The sequence below is a fragment of the Triticum aestivum genome, chromosome 7B, assembly GCF_018294505.1.
Source record: "Triticum aestivum cultivar Chinese Spring chromosome 7B, IWGSC CS RefSeq v2.1, whole genome shotgun sequence".
Lineage (NCBI taxonomy): Eukaryota > Viridiplantae > Streptophyta > Magnoliopsida > Poales > Poaceae > Triticum > Triticum aestivum.
In genome coordinates, this window is record NC_057813.1 from 730,500,269 (window position 1) to 730,518,850 (window position 18,582).

At 40.4% G+C, this 18,582-nt stretch overlaps 1 long non-coding RNA gene and 1 pseudogene across 1 annotated transcript; one reads left to right on the forward strand and one right to left on the reverse strand.

The window, feature by feature from the left end:
* Positions 1-1,070: 1,070 nt before the first annotated feature.
* On the forward strand, positions 1,071-16,754 carry LOC123161356 (glyceraldehyde-3-phosphate dehydrogenase 2, cytosolic-like; annotated as a pseudogene).
* On the reverse strand, positions 14,054-15,184 carry LOC123161358 (uncharacterized). The gene is made up of 3 exons (XR_006480683.1): positions 15,112-15,184; positions 14,721-15,015; positions 14,054-14,565 (listed from the first exon to the last, which is right to left on the reverse strand). It is a non-coding gene; the product is annotated as an uncharacterized lncRNA (long non-coding RNA).
* Positions 16,755-18,582: the final 1,828 nt, after the last annotated feature.

Here is an 18,582-nt window from a genome sequence, read left to right on the forward strand (position 1 = left end):
CCCACATCCCCCGGGCGACGGCGCACCTACCCCGGCCGACGGCCCACCTCCCCCGCCTCCCACAAAACCTGTCGCCACCTACCCCCCGCAACCTTATCCCATTCACTCCTCACTCCACTCTCTTCAACTCCCCCTTTCCCCTCCGCCGCCGCATCGCCGCGCGCGTCCACGTGACGCCGGCCACGCGCGTCCACGAGCCGCTGGCCGCGCTCCTCCGCCCGCTGTTGCCGCATCAGGCCCTCACCTATCCTCTCCACCCTTGCCAGTCGCCACATCTAGCCCGCTCACCTCCCCCTGCCGCATCGTCGCACACGTCGCCTAGCCCGCAACGTCCACGACTCCGCCAGCCGACCACCGCAGCAGTCTCCGGCGACCCGTGTGCGACCGCAGGTGACGCACACATCGAGCAACATCGACCGGGCGCGGGTGCTGGATCTGGTCGCCGTTCGGAGAGCATGTACTAATCTCCGGCGAGTTCCTTGCGCAGATCGGAAGAGGGGTGCCTCGATCTGCCATAGCATATGGTTAGGTACGCCGATCCGAACCCTGAGTTGGATTTGTTTGACTGTTGGCTGCTTCCGTGGGTTCGTTTTCTGATGGATGCATTTTTGCTTTGCGCCCCAGGCTTCGGCGGGATCGGCAGGCCTGTGGCCAGGGTTGCGCTCTAGAGCCACGATGTCGAGCTCGTCACCGTCAACGACCCCTTCATCACCACCGACTACATGGTACCGTTCTCGAATCTCTTAGCTTATGAGATCTACGGGCACGTATGGTAGGGTCGTTTTGGATCCGTGCATGAGACACCCGTTTATATTCACTGGATCCGAAACCTGAGTTGGATTGTTTACTGTTGGCTGCTTCCGTGGGTTCGTTTTCTGATGGATGCATGCACTGGCGGAGCCTTATGGACGCAAAACGGGGTCGTGACCCCCCATTTCAAACTGCACTTGTGTTACTATTTGTATATATGAGGTATATGTATTAAGTGTTTTACCCCAGCCATCGGTGGATGACTCCCATTCAATCTATAGCTAGCTAGCACAAGCAGCTTGATTAATTTTTCGTACAAACTTAGGTAGCTAGTACAAGCAGCTTGATCGATATATGTACGAGTAGCTTCCTGCTTGTTACTTGTTGCATCTTCTGCCATCACTAAGATTTACCGTCTACTTGCTACTGCATATGCATGGAATACGATGAGTCGGCAACCAACAATTGATGAGCCTGACTGCCAGAGAATGGAAGGAGCAAGATGTGCTTGATTACCATGTAATTTTGTACGATTCACATCTGTTTTCATGCATATTTTGCTTTGACTTACAACATTGCCCCCCCCCCCCTTAATTGCTTGTCATGCTCCGCCACTGGATGCATGTTATCTTTGCCCTGCAGGTTTCGTCCGGATCGGCAGGCTTGTGGCCAGGGTTGCTCTCCAGAGCCCCGATGTCGGGCTGGTCGCCGTCAACGACCCCTTCATGAGCACTGACTACATGGTATCGTTCTCGATTCTCCTAGCTTATGAGATCTACGGACACGTATGGTAGGGTCGTTTTGGACTAGTGCATGGGACACCCGTTTATATTCACTGGATTACGAGCTTGGATATGTGCTAAACATGAATGGATTTGATCTTCTACTTACACGCTGATGCTTTGCTACACAATCATAAGCACAATTAAATAGCGATGTATATGAATCTAGTGAATGTCTCTACATGTCTGTCTGTATCATCAGTTAGGTAGTTCCAGGTTTGAGGAATCTATTTGTTCCACGCAGTGACTATTGTTCCATTGTGGTATTTATAATATATGTACACCTGGTAGTATTCTGTATTATCTTACTAAATAAAACACATGCAGGCTCCATGCCAGTTAGTACTTAATTAAAGCATAGCGCTACTAATTGTCTCATATTATGGTTCTGAATTATGTGCTTGTAACTGGCAGACCTACATTTTCAAGTATGACACTGTCAACGGACAGCGGAAGCACCATTGAGTTAAGGTGAAGGACTCCAAGACCCTTCTCATCAGTGAGAAGGAGGTTGCTATTGTTGTTTTCACTGACAAGGACAAGGCTGCAGCTCACATATAGGTACATTCTTTCACACTTTCCTTTTAATGGTACCTGAATATTTCTTGTGTATAATTTACTAAATTAGTTTTCTGTGTCACCACTTTCAGGGTGGTGCCAATAAGGTCATCATTTCTGCTCCCAGCAAGGATGCTCCCATGTTTGTCTGTGGTGTCAATGAGAAGGAATACAAATCTGACATCGACATTGTCTCCAACACTAGCTGCAGCACTAACTGCCTTGCTCCTCTTGCTAAGGTGCTTATCATTGAAGTTTTGTGCAGCTCAAACCAACCGCCAATACTGGGAATTGTATACTAATAATTTGTTTCTTTTAGGTTATCAATGACAGGTTTGGCATCGTTGAGGGTTTGATGACAACAGTTCATGCCATGACTGGTAATGCATTACACTGGGTTTTTTCTTTAACATTTTATATTATATATTTGACTATTGTATGCTTATGTGTGGCTGAACTTTAAATTTACAGCAACCCAGAAGACTGTTGAATGTCCTTCCAGCAAGGACTGGATAGGGGGAAGGGCTGCTAGCTTCAACATCATTCTGAGCAGCACTGGTGCCGCGAAGGTATATTAAGCTGGCCTTCTATTATATGATCAGTTAACTGATTGAACAATGTAGGTTGATGGATTATCTGATTCTTGTTGCCCGTAGCAACACATCATAAAGTTAACTTATTGAATTGTCACGGCTTGGATCTTATCGAATGTTTAAATCTACTATAAGAATATACAAGCTGATGCTTCTTGGTTTAATGTTAGTTTTTCTGGCTCAAATATATTTATGAGATTTCATTAAAAACTTAGGCAGTCAACTATGGTCAGAATAGGCTGTTAGCCTATAATATCTGAAAGAAATGTTTGTATTCAGTTGTAGCCCACCTAATTGGACTGCTTTTATTAGATCTAAAATCAATTGTATTGCCTATGATAATTTTATAACCTGGCACTATCTACAATGGTGTTCTTTCTTTGCAATTTGATGGTATGCCTCACCAAGCATGATCCTAATCTAATAACTATTAAACTTTTACAGAATAGATAGATCCAGAAATTTTCATACCTAGAGGACGATGCCTTCTTGGTGCTCCTTGCTTACAGCAGGTACACCTCCGGAATTTGTCCTCCAAGTCTGGGTATTTTGATGCTTTTCTATATGTGATGGGCGAAGGGAAAGTAAGGAGGGGTGTGAGGGATGGCAGAGGAGTTTAACATATATAGGTAGGGCAAAAGGGGAAGGCTGGGAAGCAGATATCTTTCCAGTTCTACCATGTATAATTATGTATGGTGCAGATATATTTCCTTTTTTCATCATACACATACCTCATAATAAATTAGAAAAGATGTCAGAAATCATAACTTACTAAAATATTAATTTGTTGTATTAATTAATTTGCCAGGAATCATAACTTACTATAATTATGCATGCCATATAAAAACGAAATATCTTATATGTATGTTTAAATATTGATTCTATTTTTATTATTGTTCAGTTTGAAAAGGTAAACATGAACTTTCTATTTAACTTATGTGTAGTTAATCAGTTCAACGTGTAAAAAGTTAAATTATCAAACAAATAATCTTAAATGTTTTGTTCTGAAATATGGCAATTAACAGCCATATGATTTTGTTGTATGCACAATCAAAACACAGATGCACCTAATGCATCATCGATCATTTGCAAGGGAGCGTGGGTCATTTGGGGACATGGAACTGCTGCAGCCTATCTGAGACAGAGCAAACTCCAGCGAATTTGGCCAGCCAGGTACATCATCTAAACGACAATACGGTAGCAAGTTGAACAAAATTTGAATTGATTAGTATAGTAGCTTAGTAGTAGTAGCTTCCTGTACTATTATTTATGTCTATCAATCACTGCACCGGATATGCACTCCTGGGATTGTATATGTATGGGGGCCTATGATATTGTGAAGGGTCTCACATTTGTTAGGCTTGATGATATTTGCACAAATTGTGTAAGACAAACAGATCCTCCTCCCCTCCTCGCTAGCAAGATCCTCATCCTCCTCCTCTCTAGTGGCTAATCCTCCTCCTCTCCGATACAGCAGCAACTGATAACAGGCAACTGCAAGGAGCCAACACCTTTCACCCCCCTTCTACCACACCATAATCTGCTATTGATGATGCTGATATTAAGTTGTTCATTCCTTGCTGTTATTAGTTGCTCAATATTTCCTGCTTTGTTGGTGGCTCACTACTTTGTGCTAGCTGCTTTGTTGTATCGCAATAGAAAATTCACGGCGTCCACACTAACATATCTAATATTAAAGTGGTTTTGTTTCTTTTACTGTACGTACTGATCAATAAGCTGGGATATCCATCTCTCATTTTTGTTTCTATATTCAGGATCACAAAAAATATAAGCAGCGTCTATTAGAGTCCTGGAATATAATGTAACAACTACAGAGGAAGATCAAGGACAACTTAAAAAATAAAGAATATATGCAAGGTACGTGCCATATGAACGTCATATGTTTGTCGAGTATTCTCTAGCTGGAATGTGATTATCACCGATGAAGAAAACCTCGTATAGTATAACAGTGCGTGTATGGATGGAGTTATACTATACGAGGTAGTATATGATGCGAGGCACGCAATGTCTTAGAAAACATCTCCTGTTCTACTTTGAGTATGTTGTGAACCTGCCATGGTACAACACAAAAGTACTCTGGTTCAACTGGAGCACCATTTACGGTCCAAACTGGTCTGGTCTAAAACCGTAAAATTTAGATAGAATGTGAGAGATTGAAATATAGGAGTTGACATTTAGGTATGCTGTTGGAGTTAAACAAGATACTAGGGAGAACCTTTCTAGGGGAATCCCCTATGCTTAGATTTAGGGGAGATAGTTTGTAGGAGTTGTTGGACTTGCTCTAGCTCCCATTCACAGCTCCTCTAACGGTTCCCCCCTACCCTAGCCACGTGACATGTATGGTCCAAATTGGTCTGGTCTAGAACCGTAAAATTTAGATAGAATGTAATATAAACAAACAACCAACATAGCTAGTGGATGCCACCATAAATCACTTTTGAAACTATATAAATATTTCAGATAATGTCATCTGATCATCGGATCAGCACTGGCATTCAAATAGATTATTACGCCATGTATATAGCCAACTACAGCAGTCAACAAATATAACAGCAAAACCAACTTGTAGTAGTACCAAAACTACAATTAGTTCTTAACTATTCTAAACCCAATTGTTTTTGGTAGTTTTCATCCATAACCAAACATGACAAGCTGATTGAAGTAATCCTGACAGCTCTGCATGCATAGAAGCATATTTAGTTGTTCAAAACCCTCAAGGCCGCCGTAATCTCCTGAGGGATGTTTCCAGCAGCTAGATTGTCTTTCACCATAAGCATCTGGACTACCAGTTGGCTCCTCAGCATAATTGGATCCTAGAATCAATGAAACAAATTCACCATCAAACGCTGAAGTGGTTGGATTATAAATGGCACATTAAAACTCGTCGTAAAGATAATTACTGTAGTGTTCATCCAGGTCATGCTACGCAAAGAACCTAGCTGTTGGGCCATCTCCTATAGAACTAAGAAACCCGAGTCTTTGCTGTGACAAACAGAATAAAAACTTGAGTGTTCTACATACTGCATCTTATTCATCTGAAAAATTTATTAAATTACCGCCGAAAATTGAAAGACATGTTGTCTTGTCGCCAATCCATGAGCTCGGTGTTCCATCCAAGGACCCTAGCCTGCAACACTTCATTGAGTTCTTGCTTCAAAATAGTGATCTCCTTCATCATCTCTTTGTTGTGAGTGCTATTTCCCACTTGTCGTACGTCTAGTGATAGATTATATACGATAACCCTTTTCCTCATCCGATTTACCACAAGTAGACCATACGAGGAGTCCGGGATAGACAACGGAAGTAGATACTACAGAAGGTCAACACAGGTTAAATGATATCAGGAAAGGAAAAATAAATTAGGAATAAAAAACTCTTACAATTGTGGAGTTGAACACATCATATCTAGGAAAGGGCTGTAGAACAGCATTGTTGATCAGCGTCGAGGTGCGTTGCCCTTGCGGCATCCAGGAATACCTTAGAGCTCGTGATTGAGCATGAAACTGCAAGTCAAAATAATGTTTTCCTCCAACCATGTTGGTGCCTGCATGCCTCTCTAGTTCAGCGCTCGCAAGTTTACGAACAGCGAGATTGAAGCATTCGGTATGTAGGCTTGCTGAAGTATGAAATAGTGTGTCCTTCAGCTTTCTGAGGCTGATTTCAATCCAGTACGGTGTATTGCTTCTTATCCAGATTGAGCTGCACGTAAAAACACATAAAAATGGTTAGCACTATGAGTGGTACTTTAAAACATAAATTGTTCATATGGTAACATTTTCTAGATAATCTAACAGCTATGAGCAGAACCTACAATTTTGATAAACTATAGAGCATGAAAAATTTTGCAGCACCTGCTAGCAAAAGCTAAAATTCAATAAAAATTTCTTTGTAAGAAAAAAAATAATTTGTTAGAAATTAAGAGTATGAAAATTTAGGTAACACCCATTATACCAAGTTTGTTGGCTGTTCAAAAACAATATTAAATTGTTGTACAATATAGTAAGGACATTAAGCTTTTCAACATTTGTACTGCAAATAATTTTAGCAGATTGTTATTCATTACACACGGTTGATGTGCAACGGAAATACTGCCAAATCATTTAACATAATTTCTTTTCTACTGATGCACTCAAAAAGTAAGATTTAATCTAAAGAAAAACAAATCAAGCAATATCATACACCTATATGAAACAGAGTCTGCTGTGTACGACCTAGTTCTAATGAGATTTCTTTCGATAAAATAAACCTACAATACCATAACTTACTCTAGTGTCTGCTCATCATGAACGCCGTTCATAAAGCCGAATATATATTCAAGTGCATCTTCCACAAAATGCCTTGGTGGGGGCAGAAGATGCAGGGGCACGGGCAAATCCTCCTCGGGGTCGGCCACAGCATCGTGGAGCTGGAGGGTAGCCTCATTGGGGTCGGGGGCAGCGGCATCCAGGGGCCTGGGCACAGAAATGCACTGGTAAGTGCGTGCTGCCACAACCTGGATCGCCGGCGCATTGTTTCCAATGATGGGCTCCATCGCTGATCGATACGCGTGAGTGATCGTTCACCGAGGTGTCTTGGCAATTAGGATGTGGTTGCAGCAAAAATATAAACAGATATATTTTCAATTGTTGTGATGGCCGAACGAAGAGCAAGGAGAGGGAGGACAGATGGCAGAGGAGAATAACATATATAGGTAGGCCTCGCGGGGAATAACTGGGTAGCAAATCATGGCTGATTATAGTTCTACCATATATACCATTGTTTTCTACCATGTATACCATTGTATTCTACCATATATATACCATTGGGGATCGTGCAAATCTATTTCCTTTTTGCATCAAATGCACACCTGTTAAAAATTAGAAAATATGTAAAAAAATCATAAGTTACTAAGAAGAATATAGTTCTACCATATATACCAGTATAAATTAAATAAAAATCTTTTCATTGCTTGCATGCCAAGTTTAGCTACAGCAAAGTTAAATTCACGGCAATTAGGATCTCGATGCAGCATATATATATATATATATATATATATATATATATATATATATATATATATATATATATATATATATATATATATATAAACGTACTATACTTGTAATACAACTTACATTCACTGCTATAAATCAGCATCTGGTGTGACCCTAAGACAACAAACAAGAACATAATATCGAAGAATTCTGAGAACTTTTGGCCTGCCTAGAAAGCTATAAATATTTGCAACAAAAAGGCACCAAAAATCTATGTTCTGCCACATAGAGATCCCCAAATTCCTTGCAGTTTACCTGCTCATCCCTAATTCCTAGCGTGGCAGAGGTCAAAGCAGCGGGCGAGGGAGAGGAAGTGATAGGGGGTTTTGAGCTTCATGCGGGCATTGAGAGATGTGACGATTTCCGCTTTGTACCTCTTAGAGGAAAATGACAGTAGGTGCAGAAACATTTGGAGGAACAATGCTGCCACCGAAGGATGTAAATATCATGTGCACACACATGCATTTGCCTAGTTTAGGAAACCATGAAACCATGGCGACTCATCTCATCTAGCGTCAAGCCCTACTACAGAATGCCTCCGGTTCACCTGGAGCAACAAACCTGCTCCTGACCGCACGGGTATTATAGTACAAAATATACATAGAATTCAAAATTAATAGATAGAACCAAAACAGGCAGACAACATTGAAGCGAACAGGAAGCTAGAGGGATCCATCAAATCCTTTATTCCCTGAATATTTATATAATCCAATACATTATTCATATTGCCAAAAGGATAAATCTATATTTGATCCCTACCAAAGTTCTATTAGCTTATTGTATTTGCGAAATTTGACTATGCATCAGTCCATTGTCATTCGGCCAAAAACCTCAAGGACGCTGTAATTTCAGCTGGGATGTTTCCATATGCTTCATTGCCTTTGATCATCAGCATCTGAACCAGCAACTGCTTTCTGAGCTGCATTGAATCCTAGAAAACAAAAACAAAAAATTATTAACTTGTTGAAAAATTAATTGCAAAACAGACATACGTGATATGAAGAACATAAATTTATAATTAACAAAGCTCTGGATTCCATTAAACTTGTTATATATGCTCGTACCGAAGTCCTGGAAATGTTATGCCCGCCAGTATCATCTTGGTAAGACATCTCCTGTAGGACTTTCAATCCAGAGTCTAGGCTGTAACCAAAAGTCTACATATATTAGAACCTAACACTCTGGCTATAATATGCACGATCAATTTAAACAATTACAGCGGGGCTGTAATAAATGTGTGATCTTGTGGCCAATCCACGAGATGGGGATTCAAACCAGGCCTCCACTGTTGCAACACACTACCAAATTCTTGCAAAACTATACGTGCTTCCTTCTTAAGTTCCTTGTCATGAAAGTCCTCTGAGCCTAAGAATGACTCATTGGAATGATCAATCAGGAGAGTCCTCCTATTTTCAATATTAACTACAATGAGGCCATAGGAGGAATCCACCAAATACAACGGCAATAGGTACCGCAATAGGTATACAAAGTTAATGGTGAACAGAAAGTATACAAACCAAATGTTAAGAATGAAAATCCTTACAATGGACGGGGTCATGAGCACATCGTATTTCGGCAAAGGCCATACAATGACATTGTTAATCAACAAGTTGGTGCGTTCAGCTTGGCCTAAGCCAGTCTGAATCAGCACCCGTGCTAGGCGATGGAATCGCAAATCAAACATATGTGTGGAGCCAACAAAGTCTGTTCCTGCATTCCTCTGTATCGCGTCGCTAGTAAGTTTACGCACTGCAAGATCAAAGCAGTTCGGATTGACCCATGTATCAACTCGCATAGTGTCTTGGATAGTCCGTAGGCTTAGCTCGATCACGAATGGACGAGGGCTCCTTATCCATATTGTGCTGCAAACAAAACACCATGATAGCAAAGCTGTTAGAAAAGTAAGGGTATCAAAATAATGTAATACTTCAATGTGTGTGCAAACAATAGTACATTTTTTCCAAACTTTAGTAAGGTCTGCAATGTATGTATATTCTAATTGGAATTGTAGCGTTATTTCAGGAGAGAAGTACTATTCATTGAGATAACCAAAGCTATTCTGACAGTTATGAACAAATCTGTAGATGGCACATGTATCATACACGAGGACCCGTTGCAATATACTACCGTTCATAAAAACATGGTGGTTTAAAATAACGTGGTATGGATGGTATTATCATGGGGTAATGTAAAAGGATAATATTAGCACATGGCCATTTTTTTGCAATCACTACTATAGATTTTAAGAACCTTATGCATTTAGAATTGATAGCATGATCCTAACAAGTAAATGCATGCAAGAAATTATGAACGTGGCCAACTAATCGTCAGTGATCTGCAGCTAACTAATCGTCGGTGAAAGAACTGGTTTTTACTCAGGTTTAAAATAAAAATACAATAATAAAAACTATCATGGCAGTGATCTGCAGCTAACAATTGCAATTAAAGTATATAGATGAAGTTTAGGGCTGGCAGAACATACTCTAATTCCTCCTCGACTGATGACACCATGACGTAGTTGTATATGTACTCGACTGCGTCGTCCACTCCATAAAAAATCGGCATTGCAGCCATTACCGCGGGCAGAAAGTCGTCTTAGCACCAGGATGAGCGAGCGAGGTGGCATTAGATTATGGTGGACTCACAGAAGGGCCATATATATGATAGTCGGAGGGGAATTGTCCTTCCAACACGTCGGTGAGGCATTATAATATTGTATGGATTGGAAGGTGCCCATATCATTCCATCCGTGCATGTATCCATTACAAAACCTTGCTGATTAACGGACAAGCATTTATTTTTATTCCATACTACAATAGGCAAATAAATAAACGCCGATTATAATTCTATTATATACGTCTCCCTTTCCATATCGGACCAAGGAGGATTTAACTTCCCTTATAAGCAAATCCGTCTAAGGGAAAATTAATGGCCAAACTGGGAAACCAATTCAACGTATGGTAGGCCACACCGTTAGATTGGATACTACATCGTATTAGAAGGAAATGACTTTAATTAATCGTTGTCATGTCCTCATCAGGTGGCCCATATCCTTCCATAAAAATAAGTTGTCATAACAAAAACTATAGGCATGACGATATAACCCTAGACATGACTATATATATATTTTTAGTGGTTCAACACCTATATCTTTACCATGTGGAAAAATATATATCTTTACCCTTAATTGAATTATGCAACTACAACCCACTTCTTTTACATGTATTGTTTCATATTATTAACGCACGGGTATATCTCCATGTAGAGAAAAAATTGAGTTATAAAATACGTTTTTGCTGTAGCACGTCTAGATGTACTCTAAGTAGTATTGCACATATAAATCACACGTAATTGGTGTGGGTAGCTTTTTTCTTTAGTTTTATGTTTGATTCCCTCATATCAATGTGGAATAACTAAGACACATATAGTTAAGCCCTAGAGATACACAAAGTGCGCCTTATATAAAGAAACATTCCCGCAAATCATGTATATAGTTTACTTGATCTATAAAATACAGCAGTAGTGAGTCTTGTCACAATATAATAGTGCATGAAACATTTCACATTGGCCTTTTATTCGCGCACATCTCTTAAGATCAAGTAAGAGTTTATAATGACCATAGTCTTGAGAACAATAAAAGTCGTAGAGGAAGAAAGGAAGCAAATATTATTTGATATATATTAAAACTGGAACATAATCCTTACATACACGCCATGCGCGCACCATCATGTTAGGATCGACATGGCATAAATTGAGGAGGGATAAGTGAGGGAGAACATGGACCAGAGGACTCGGGCGGATGCGTGGATGCGCGTGTTGTTATCCCAGGATAATGCCTGTGTTGGATATGCATATTCAGTCGTCCGAAACCATCAAGGATGCTCTAATTTCGGCTGTGATACTTCCGACGCCCATTGTTACTATCTTGAACAACACGATTGACGTACGCACGTGTTTCATCAAGTGTCGTCAGGCTGGCTTCATGGATATCTACAATCAGTGTTATATAGTAGTGACGTACTTTTACATAAAAAACATATTGAAAACAAATTTGAAATTTAACGCAGCCCCTACCTTGTAGATAATGATGATCATCATTAATATTGGGAGAGAAGAAGAATGTGCTCTCCCTCATAGTTTGCAAGCAACGCTGCCTCTGATTTACCTGTATGTAAGTTACAGCAAACTTCTCGAACAAATTATCAGTGCATTGCAAATGCAAGAACTGAGACCCAACGTGCTCTTCACGTACACGTAAGAAAATTATCTGCCGGCTACAAACAAAAACAAAAGTGACTATCATTGCAACAATAGAATTACAAAAAGAAGCATATGGTAATCTCATATTATAATTGGCGCTTACTGAAAGTTCATGAGGCCAATCTCGAGGGAAGGGACGCGGCGCCTATATATTGAATCCCACTTAAATTCTATCTGACCAACGTAGGCAAGGATAGCAACCACATCTGAAAATATGAAATCATAATGAGATTCTGAGTTGTACGCAGTAATATGCAAAAACAACTAACTAATTTATGCACCCGTGATGGTTTTGTCCCGTTGCTGAAAGATTTCTCCAAACTGTGGGAAGCACGGTGGGCAAATTGTCGACGTTATCTGGTGCGCCGACATCGTAACCTCTGTCGTAGAACTTAGTGTGGTGACAAAGTCCATGGCTAGGTACCAGAAATGTCCAGCTGGCATTTCGGTGGGGTTGAACCCGACGTAATTGAAATCATATGTCCTACCGGTTTCTAGCACCCTGTTGAAACGGATTGCCTGGCTGTTGTATGCAATCGCTTCCATCTTTGTTCCCTAATATATTTTCATGGAACATAACAACAATGAGCAAAAAACATGTTTATCAAAATTGTATTAAAAAAATGTGGGCTAAAAAGCATTCTTACATGCCGATCGAGTAGTATGCACTGAAGGTACAAGTTTCCCATGCCATTCTCTTTGATGTGACCCTTCCACATGACCCTAGCTTGAATAATCCAGCAATTATGATATATGTGTTCCATTTGGACGTTCCGAAAATGCATGTTCCTGTGCGTATAAAGAAACATGTTGGATCAGGTAAAACTGTTTTCCAAGGGGAGCATAAAATTTAGCAGTCAAGGAGCATAACATTCTAGTGGCCCAACATTAATCCTGACAAATTTGTACATATTATTCATGTTCTGCTTATTTGTTTTCTTCTTGCAAAAAGATGTATTGCATATGGGATAAAAATGGTTTTGAAAACATGCACTACCCAATGGTTACAGCAAGACATCAATCTATTAGCTTACAAAAAATATATAAATGAATGCTAATCAAATAGTAATATACTCAGGTGATTAAGTTAGTGCTTGCTACATCTGGTTTGTACATGATGGAAAAAATAAGATTATGTAATTCAGACTCACTGTCCTTCTGTTTTTAACTAATATGCAAGATATAAACAAGCTGACAATAGATGATTTGATTCCCACGCCTATTACTATGTTCTAGTGTATCCCATGTACTAAATCTATTAAGAAATAAGAACAAGCGGCAAAAACAATGGTGATTATTTAATGCAAAAAACCAGTTATATAGTGATGGCAAATAGACATACTAAAAGTTTATTCTATCTTGCCTGTTTATCCGAGGAGAGATGAGTTGACTGATGACAGGAGCTGGCGGCGGTGCCACCACCCTCTTAGATGTGACTAGTAAAATGCCCGTGCGTTGCCACGGGCTATTAGAAACATTAATGGTTGCATTGGTAAACATAATACATGCCAAATTTTATATGTATAGAAAAAGATATAGCTAGTAATAGACTAAAAATAGTTGAAATCCACTTCAAACCAACGAATGTATGAATCACACATATAACATTCGTCAGTTCTTCTCCGGCTGGAAATGGACCTTGATACGCTATTGCCGCCGCATTATATTGCTCCACGGAACCCATCAGCCTCCTTCTCGCTAGCGCCGAGGAACCCCATTTTTGCCTCATTCTCGTTGGCATCGAGGGACCGCATTTGGCCATTTCTGCCGCTACTTCCACCAACATCTTCTATAACATGTCCCCTACCGCCCCTGACATCTTCTCCGCGAGCGCCGTCATGAAGCCATGTCCACCATGTTTCACTTCACCTTACATTACGCCTCACGTATCACAAGTACTAATAACCAACTATGCATATTAGTAAAATACAGGAATGGATCTGTAGTACATCAATATCTACACAACAAATTTGTTTTGCCGAGCGACTTGTATGCTTGCCTTCCCAAAACCAATCTGACACATGCTGATCGAACCCTTTGGTCCATAGACAAATTATAGTAATTATGCTCTCAAAAGGAGAATTGACAGAGATAAAGAAAAAAAGTGAAATCCAATAGCAAAATTTTAAAACACACGTATCCTCATACAACTTCGGCATCAAATAAGCCAGCCAAACAACATAAATAATAACTCAAAGTTACCATTTTGAACCTAGCTTGTTTGAATTCCAAGTGTTTGGCCTTTATATAGTCCCTTGAGCCTTGTAAATCATGGCTGTTGGGAGACTGTACAACAACTCCACCATGAACAATTCAACATATTTACAAGCACCTATTCTTGTACGAAATTCTTATCAGAAGCTTATTGCAATGCTTTAGGTGTTGCCCAAAGGCCCACTATTTTAGTAGCATTCCGTTTACTCCTTTCCCAACGTGACCACTTTCTACCAGTTCACAGAGTTAGTGACGAGAATCTAGTGATTGCAGCCGATTTAAGAAATACTATGTGTAGGTCGTTGGCAGCCCACCACACCTGTTAGAGCTCACGGAGCCATTGTTGAGCTAGGACTGCAAAATACATGAAAGTTTACCAACTTAATTGGTTACCCTTGCGATATACATAGCTAAGTTTTGAACTATATAGATAGAGTGCTTAATCATAATTACTGCAAATCTGAAGTTGCACAATTCCAATTAAATTTGATGCATGCGAGATGACTTACCTTCTTCATGACCCTGGTAGTTGTCACTGAGCATTGCGATAATTGCAACACTCCAAATAAATTCAATGCCGAAGAGATGAGTTGCCTTCTTGGCAATGAACCCTCAATAGTGAATTTCTAAGGTCCCTGAATGAACATATGTGGAAGATATTCTACAGTTCTAGATATATGGCACAACCTCAGTTACAGAATGGTTAGTATACTTACAATCTAACTGAGAGGCCCCACATATGCAAATTCAGACCTCCGATAGGAAACACTGAATCTCAGCAGGAAAGATCAAATACATGCATCCCTGTTCGAGGTATTAATATGGGTAATTTTTAATTGATGCGCTAGATGGTATCATCATCCAATTATAAAAGAACTCGTGATTATAAGAAAATCTTACTATATTCCATCAAAATATACAATCCTGTGAGGCTAAGATAACAGCAAGAGCATAAAATTCTACAAAAAAAACAACTTGTCACGACATTTTAGAAATAGTTAATATTTTCTCACTGGAAATGTCTATTTGTGAGTTGTACACTTAACATGGAATATACTGATCTATTTGTTGACTTCTTAGTTTCAGATGTTCGTATGCGACTTTATATTTGCTCTGGGTAAAGAATGAGCAAAATATCTTTTCTTGAATATAGCTTCTTATACCCATTTTGCTGGTTCATGATAATCTAATGGTGATCTCTTGTTGTAGCCCTTATTTCACTTGATTGAATAAACAAAAGCATCACATACAAAATCTTATGCAGGTTCTAACAAGAATGAAGTTAGATAGACTACTGATTCTACGATGTACAATATCTGGTTAAATGATATTTGGCCAAGTATTTTTTTTTTCTGCTTCTATCATCTGTGAGCTCATTATTAAGTGTTAGAAAAACAAAGATGATGAAATGAGCTCTAAGACGTTTAATAAGTGTCCGAAACAGTTGCCCCCTTCCTTCCACACTCACAAAGTTTGACTAACTTCCCAAAGAAATCAATCAAAAAGATTAAAAAAATAATGCACAAGTTTCAGGGCACACCTTTGGTTTAATTTATTTTAGTATTTCTAGATCATCTCTAACTGCTTTCAATGATGAGTCACAACAAATTTACGCAAGATTTCAGAGGACACAAAGGAGAAATTTCCTTGCGCTGCCACGAAATAATAAATTTAGACATAGATACATTGATCAATATGCTTGGCAAACTTAGCAATCCACTTTCTGTAGTTCCTTACTTGCTATTTCGCAACCTGACAATAATGTGTAGAGGAGACATACGTCTACGTCAAAGGGGGTCATGACCCAAAGCATGTTTAGTAAATCACCACAAAAAAACACTTACCTGAGCGTGCAAACAAAATTGTCAGCAACTGGGATGGGCATTGGTGAAGAACATTTCCGATCCACAATTTTAGATCACCAGGCAACCTGCACTTTTCAGAGAAAAGTGGCCACAAGAAATCACAAATTTGCTCCAGCTCCCTCCATGACTGACATAAAGGCAGCCCCAAAAGCGGAGATAAAAAACGTCCAGCTGAAGCATTAAGGACAGTTACCAGATCTTTAATCTTTCTACTCGTAAGCTCATCTCCAACAACAGCAAAATAAATACGCAAAAAGGTGGATTTCTATCTTTCCTAGAACTTTAGCAGTCCAACGCTTCAGCCAATCATTGTGTACTTCTATGATTCTCTCAAAGAAGATGAGCCACTTTTATGTTCCTGTTAACAATTGAATTTTCTTGCCCTCTCAGCTTGAATGCGGAAGGCCTTGTACACTTGTAGCGGGTTGGCAGTGAAACAAGTCATTGCTTACCTCGGTGCGGACACGGAAGGCCTTGGTGCCATGTTTGGGTGTCATGCACAGCTCCTCCCAACACACGTCCGCACAGAGTCCCACCAGCAGCAGGCACAGGCTCCATGGCGTCTCCTCCTCCAAGCGCCTCCCTTCTGCCAAGCTCCACCAGGAGATCCTCCGCCTGGTCTACGGCACACCGTCAAGCACCCATGCCGATGGCACCTCATCCCCTCCGGCTTCTCCACTCCCCTCCTAATGCAAATGGAATTTGTCTGCAGTAGGTAGTATCTACTTACCTCGCATGACACAACACATAATGTGGAGAAGCTGGACCTAAAGAGGACATTTTCAATGTACGACTCTATATGCAAGACATACAGAAGTCATTTTCAATGAGACTATCTACAATTGTTATTCTCAAGACTGAATCAGGTAGTGAGCTACATGAAGAATTGATGGCATGCACATAAACCATGACATAATTTGGGCCCAACAATGCGTAATTTGTCTCTGAACTTTCTTAACAAGCAGACACTTTTTCTTATCCTATCAATGTCGTAATATTACAACAATAAACAACTACCATGGTATGAAACATCAACGTGAGAGGGATAAGACAAATACGCAAACGCAATGTGCAACTAAGCAAAATAATATGCCAGGGTATCGATTCCTGTAGTGAATAATAACACCAACCGCATGAACAATGGCACTTGCCTAGCCGTACGCCGGCAATCGGGCCACACTAACGCCAGTGATACAAGGGATGGGGAACGGCGGGGCGGATGAGCACAATCCGGATATGTGGAGAAGCCACGGTCGATGGCATCTGGTCAATGTTGGGCTTAACAGGGTAGCATATGGAGGCATCAAGTCAAGTCTTCCTTTTTTGTGTGGGGAAAATCAAATCTTACTTAAATAATTTATACTTTACACCACATGTATTATTGATCTCTAACCGCCGCCACTTTGGCAAGAAACTCAGCTTGTTGGCTTCAGATTGCTTGCAAAATTGGATTAAAGCAATCACCTGCAAAAATACAGCACGCTAGCTTCAAATCGCTTGCAAAAAAACGACAGTGTACTTGAGGACAGTACATATCATTGCACACTAATCATAGGAGGGCAAATAAGCTACTTTAAGTTGAATTGAAGTACTCAAATTAGAGCTAGTGCAGTATGCCACAAAGAAAATATTGTTTGTCGAGCCAAACCACATTAAAAAAAAGAAAGGAAGCATTAGAAGATTGGAGTTAATAGTTTGTACCTTCTTCAGCTTGCATAATTGAATTGAAGTAATAAGCTTTTGTTTCGTTGCCATGGCATGCCCAGTGCATCTCCAATCCTCCCTATTATTTCCTCCTTTGACAACAACCATAAGTAACAAACCATGGCAATAAGGATACATACATTTAGGACAATAAAATCTAAGTAATTGCATATTAAAGAACTAAGAGATGTGCTTTTGCAGTCCAAGATACTAACCAGGCCTTGTGAACAATTTGCGAATACATACAAATACCAGAACCACGGCCTCCATAAATTATCCAAAGAAATAGACCAGAATGGATGAACACTTGGATTGGTAGCACCTGAAAATAGTAAGATCGACAAAAGCTTCGTCAGTTAGAAGAATCAGGACGAACACTCGTGCGCTGGACCGAGGCTTGTAGCCAAGGTCTGCCTCGCTTTAGATAGAGTCAAGGGACAGTGTGGACACCAGCGGCTGGGACATGATAAGAAGCAGCATATCCGTAAGGAGGTGGAGCAGGCAACACACGAGGCGATAGTATTGAAGCTTGGTGTGGTTCCGCGTCGCCTGATTTCTCCATCCCGATCAATCTTCCTCACAAGGATGCATGTACGTACTTCCTACAAAAGGAGACCGCATCAGTGTAGCCGTGAGGGGGAAGGAGAAGATAGGGCTTGGGGATTGTGAGACGTGTGTTGGGTTTGCCCGTTGTCGGCTGCCAAGCCCGTCGAGCTTGGGGATGTGGGGCTTCATGCGGCGGCGGCGGCGGCGGCTGCGAGATCCATGGCAGCCAGGGAAGGGAGAGGAGCAACTCTAGCAG